Source organism: Octodon degus, unplaced genomic scaffold, assembly GCF_000260255.1.
Source record: "Octodon degus isolate 3935 unplaced genomic scaffold, OctDeg1.0 scaffold00005, whole genome shotgun sequence".
NCBI lineage: Eukaryota > Metazoa > Chordata > Mammalia > Rodentia > Octodontidae > Octodon > Octodon degus.
Window position 1 is genome coordinate 31658347 of NW_004524581.1, and position 6324 is coordinate 31664670.

Consider the following 6324-nt stretch of genomic DNA (forward strand, 5'->3'; position numbering starts at 1 on the left):
TACCCTTTGCATGTACTGAAGTTCAGGTGCAGCTCTACAAAGTTAGGACTTATCCAGCTGCGTCTGGCTTGGGTCTGGTTGCTGTGCTCAATCCTTTCTGCTGCTGCCCTTAAGGGTGAACCTGTTGTGCCCCTTTGGCGAGATGTTCTGCTCCTGGACTAGCTGGTTGGATCTATTCTCTACACTCTCCCCTGCAGGGATCGCAGCTGCAGGATTACCCCTCAGGCATGTATTCCAGGCCTGAGCTGTGCCAGACCTGGGCTAGGACTGGGTCTCTACAATTTAGTTTTTAAAGTCAAACTATTTTTACCTTTAGGATAAATATAGCCTTTTATTTATTTATTCTTTTAATTTTTTTTTTTCAGAACCAGGGATCAAACTCAGGCCTTTGCGCTTGCCAGGGAAGCGCTTATTCCACTGAGCCATCTCCCTGGCCCAAAAATAGCCTTTTAAATTAATCACCTTAAAGGGACAGTGTGAAAGCTTCTCTTTTAGTGTAAACTGTAATAGAGAGAGACAGAAAAAAAAAACCTTCTATTCCTGGTGGAATGGCCCTTTGTACCCTCCATGTCAGCAATCTATCATCTTTGTTACTTTGGTCATGTAGCTGCCCTCTCTGGAGGCCATCTGTACTTGTGTTTGAAGGTCCTTTAATGTTTTGTTCTCTTTTAAATAATTTCCTATTTTTAACCCACTATATCCTTTTAAAATTATTTATAATTTTTGTCAAAGAAATAATAACCAGTTGAGTGACATAAAGAGTCATTTGATCAATGGTTTGGGTAGATTGAATTATAACTTTGATTTCTCCTGTATAGTCAGCATTGATGACCCCAGACAAAACCTGGAGGCCACTTTGTATTGTGGTTCTGCCTCTGGTTGCCACTTTTAGTCTATTGCCTCCGGGCTGAGTGAGCTGTTAATACTGGGAATGGGCTCTCTCACCCATACTCCCCCTCTAAGTCACACGGGAGCCATCAGCCTGTAGCCACAGCTGCTGTGTGTGCTGATTGTTCCTTTAATATGATTGCTTAGGTCCTATCTTTTCCCTTTTAAATACAGACACTATTTTGAAGTGAACAACTTTTCAGTGGCACAATGCTCCTAGAGATTGCCAAGGTCACAGAGAGCCCTATCCATGACCCATATACTTATCCCCCACTGCACAGGCCTGTAGTTGGTTGCATTTGCCAACCTTCACAGCTGGACCAGTGGCATAGATGTTCAAGTACCTAAGTAATCCCAGATTGGTTCATTAGGACTAGAACACTGGTTCAGGGCCTTCCCTGAACCTGGCCAACACCCCTCCTTCCAGACACACTACTGGGCTGTTTGGAACTAGCTACTCACAATTTAAAACATATTTCTTTCCTTTTTGATCTGACTGAACAAAGCTAGAGGTTTCAAGCTCTATCTGCTGTATGTTTATTTCATCCTCCTTGTCCCATTCAGGTTTGGACTGGATTTAAAAAGAGCACCCCAAGTCAGACTGTTTGTGATTATAAAACTCTTTCTAACTAGAATCCAGAAAGGAAAAGTCAGTAGGAATCAAGCACACCAAAACCACTTCTACATACATATACTTCTATGATTGTTGAGACTCTCTTTGTCTCACTTTAACTACCAGTAATTCTATCTAACTTCCCCTTTTGTCTTCTCTTCAAGCTCCTTTCTCTCTCTGGCCCTAGTGCACCCATTTCTGGTCCAAATGGCCTCCATCCCCACACTTTACACCTGAAATGCCAGTATGGTCTGTATGTCTGTGCTGAATACTGGCTCTAACCAATTCCTGTCCCTCCTCTGTTGCACATTCTTTGGCCATGGTCCTGCTGCCCATTTATCTCTTACCAGGAGTTGCTGTTCTCAGCTCTAAATGTAGGAATCTGTTGGTTTCACAGTGCACCCCAGTGAGAAATTGTGGTAGGAATGAGGAAAATATAGATGAGAAGACAAATTTGGGTCTGGTGGTGGTCTGTTTGCATGATTGGCAAACAATCCAAAGAAAGGCAGTACAGGTGTTTCTTTATACCTTTGCAACATTAGTATCATGAGATATGAGGTTGCCTAGCAAGTATAGCTGAAATTGTCCAGGCAGGAGTTTTCTGAAGACTGAGATAACTTGACCTCTTTAGGCACTGAGGCCTTTTCCTGCCCTCCCATATTTGATCGATTTTCACCTTCAGCTGCTCCCAACAGATTCTGTTAACAGTCACTGAGCTTGAAAGAAGTCCTTGTTCTCAGATGAGAACATCAATAGCCACTTGTGACTTCAATCTTGTAAGACCTGGAGCGGCAGGCCCAGTTGATTTCTGCAGAGACTTTGACCTAAGTGAATGTTCCTTTGAACTACTAATTTCTCATCCACATTGTGGCAGTCCTTAAAAAGTTAGTGTAATATCCTTGCTCACTTAAATTTTGCACATGACTCATAGGCACATTTTATATAACTAGACTGCTTACTATCAATACACATTACACAGATTAATTCTTATTTGTTTGTAAAATATGATTTTAATGACTATTTTATTCTTTATTTTTCAAAAGTTATTGAGGAGTGTGTGGGAGAGTTCCGGGTTAGTTGCACCCATGGGACCTCTCCTGACCAAAACCTAGGCACACCACGTGAGTGAGACTCTCTGGTGCACCCTTGGGGACCCCATTACCCCTGAAGAACCCCTGCCTCCAAGTCCACCACGTGAGTAAGAACTTCTGCAATGCCTTGAGACCCCAGATCCAGCCCAGCCCAGACCTGGGGACTCTGTGAGAAAGCTTATGGGCTCCCCTGTCCCCCCTGGGCCAGGGACACAGCAGAGGTGCACAACAGGTTCACTTTCAAGGGATGCAGCAGGAAGGAACTGAGCATAACAGCTAGACCCAAGCTAGGCATAGATGGATAAACTCAAAATTAATGGATCTGCACCCAAATTTCAGTAAGTGTTAATGTTATAGCTACACCAAAGATCTACACAAAAGGTCAGAGGTCAGTGCTATAAGAAATGACAAAGAGAAGAAGTAAAATACAATCTCAGGCCTTGAGCCCACCCAGAACAAGTGCAGAGGATACAAGCAAAACTGAAATGTATGAATTAATAGCAACAGAAATAAAGAAACAATTGATGAAAGATATAGAGGAACTAAGAAGAGAATTAATTTCTGAAATAGAAAAATCTTTGAATTCATAGCATCAGAAGTAAAGAATCAAATACAGAAACATATGGAGGAAAACCAATCTGAAAAAACTCTGCAGTAAAAGAATTAATAACTGCTTCTAAAGAAGACATTGATAAAAAAATAGAAGAGATTAGAAAAATGATGGAATCCTTGAATGAACAATAGAGGAAAGAAACAGATTGCATGAAGCAAAGTCAAAGAGATATAGAGGAACTTAAATCTCAGTGACAAGCCTGCAAAACCATTTGAGTGAAAGTGAAGACAGAATTTCAGATCTTGAATAGGCTAGTGCAGTTAGTGAAAAGGTAAGAAAAGATCTCTTAAAAACAACTAGGATGCAGGAAAAATAACTCATCACTTGCAAGATGATGCAAAGATGAACAATGTGAGACTAATATACATCACTGAGAAAGAAGGAGTCAATACAAATGATATAAAAAGAATATAGGCAGAAGTAATAGCAAAAAAATTCCCAAACATGAGGAAACAATCTGACATCCAGATAAGCGAAGCATACAGAATGCCAAATAACTTCAACCCAATTAAAAACACACTGACACATATAATAGTCAAGATCCCAGAAATCCAGCACAAGAATAATATATTGAAAGCTGCTAGAGAAAAGAAGCAGATCACATTCAAAGGAAAATCCATCAGAATTATGGTTGACTTCTCTTCACAAACCATGAAGGCAAGAAGAGCATGGAGCAGAGTACTTCCGGTCCAGACTACCATACCCTGCAAAACTCTCTTTCAAGTTTGATAGAGAAATGAAATACTTCCATGACAAAAAACAACTAAAGAATTTCATGATGACAAAGCCAACCCTACACAGGTTACTGAAAGATGTTCTAGAGAAGGACCAAAATGATCAGAACTCCACGAATGAGATCAGAAACAACCAACTAAATAGGAAAAGCAATTAAATACAGGAGAAAAAAGAGTATGCAAAAGCAAGTAAGTAACTTGTGAGTCATAAGTCAATACATCTCAATTCTGACCGTCAATGTAAATGGACTCAATTCACCAATTAAGAGAAATAGACTGGCACAGTGGATTAGGAAACAAAATCCAACAATATGCTGTATACAAGAAACACATTTAACTCATAAAGAAATTCATAGACTGAAAGTCAAAGGATGGAAAACAATACTATACACCCCAGCACCTCAGAAAAAAGCATGGGTGGCAATCCTGTTTTCAGACAGTCTCAACTTCAAACCAAGAATGATCAAGTGAAATAAAGAAGACCACTATATACTGGTTAGGGGAAAAATTCAAGAGGAAGAGGTAACACTCATTAATATCTATGCACCAAACACGGGAGAACCCACATATATAAGCAAATCTTAATGGACATGAAAAATCTAATATCTAATACCACTCTTAACAGGAGACCTTAACACCCCCTTACCCAAAAAGATAGGTCAGCCACACAAAAAATTAACAAAGAAGTAGCAGAACTGAACCAGAGTTTGAAACAAATGGACTTGGTGGACATATACAAAGTGTTCCACCCAAACACAGCTGAATGCACATTTTTTTCAGCTGCACCTGGGTCATTTTGTAAACTAGACCATGTACTATTCCATAGGCCATGCTTAAGTATATGTAAGAAAACAAAAATTATCCCATGCACATTATCTGACCACATTGCAATGATGCTGGACATAAATGACAAAAGAAACCAGAAACCCCCCCCATACATGGAAATTAAATGACACCCTAGTCAGCAATTAGAGGCTCACAGGTACAATTAAACAAGAAATTCAGCAATATCTACAATTCAGTGAAAATTCAAGCACAACTTATTGGAATTTATGGGATCCAATGAAAGCAGTTCTCAGAGGGAAATTCATAACTGTGAACTAACACATTAGGAAAACAGAACGGGAAAATATAAACACCCTAATGCTGCACCTTCAACAACTATAAAAGGAAGAGCAAACCAAACCCAGAGCCCAAAGACGCGAGGAAATCATAAAGATTAGAGAGGAAATTAATTCAATTGAGATGAAGAAAACAGTTCAAAGAATTAACGAATCAAAAAGGTGGTTTTTAAAAAAAATTATAAAAAATCAATAAGCCCCCAGCTATCCTCAAAAAGAGGAAAGAAAAAATCAAATATAAGCAATAAGGAATGAAAAGGGTGTAATTATCATAGACCCAGTGGAAATTCAGAAGATAACCAATAGGTACTTTGAGAATCTTTATCCTCAGAGAATAGAAGACATAGATGAAATGGACAGATACCCAGAAAGGTGCACATTGCAAAAACTGAATCAAGAAGATATAACAACTCTCAATAACCCAATATCAGCCAATGAAATACAAAATGTAGTAAAAAGCCTAGTGACAAAGAAAAGTCCAGGTCCGGATGGATTCACAGTTGAATTTTGCAAAAGATATAATCTCTATACTCCTCGTACTCTTCATTGAAATTGAAAAGGAAACAGTTCTCCCAAAATCATTCTTGGAGGCAAGTATTATACTGATACCCAAACCAGGGAAAGACACAACTGAAAAAGAGAACTACAGGCCAATCTCCTTCATGAACATAGATGCAAATATCCTCAATAAAATCTTAGCAAACAGAACATAGCAAATCATCAAGAAGATCACACACCATGACCAGGTAGGATTCATCCCAGGGATGCAAGGATGGTTCAATATTTGAAAATCTATAAATTTAATACACTATATCAATAGATCAAAATCTAAAAACCACATGATCATCTCCATTGATGCAGAAAAGGCTTTTGACAAAGTCCAACACTCATTCATGTTCAAAATCCTAAAGAAAATTGGAATAGAGGGCCTCTACTTCAATCTGGTAAAAGCCATTTATGAAAACCCAATGGCTAGCATAATCCTAAATGGGGAAAAACTGAAATCTTTTACTCTCAGATCGGGTACAAGACAAGGATACCCTCCATCACTACTCCTATTCAATATAGTTCTGGAATCAGTAGCTAGAGCCATTAGACAAAAGGGAGATATAAAAGGATTAAGAATAGGCAAAGAAGAAGTTAAATTATCATTATTTGCAGATGACATGATATTTTACTTGGAAGACCCAAAAAACTCCACCAAGAAGCTACTAGAATTAATACAGAAATTCAGTAGCATAGCAGGTTACAAAGTCAATACCCA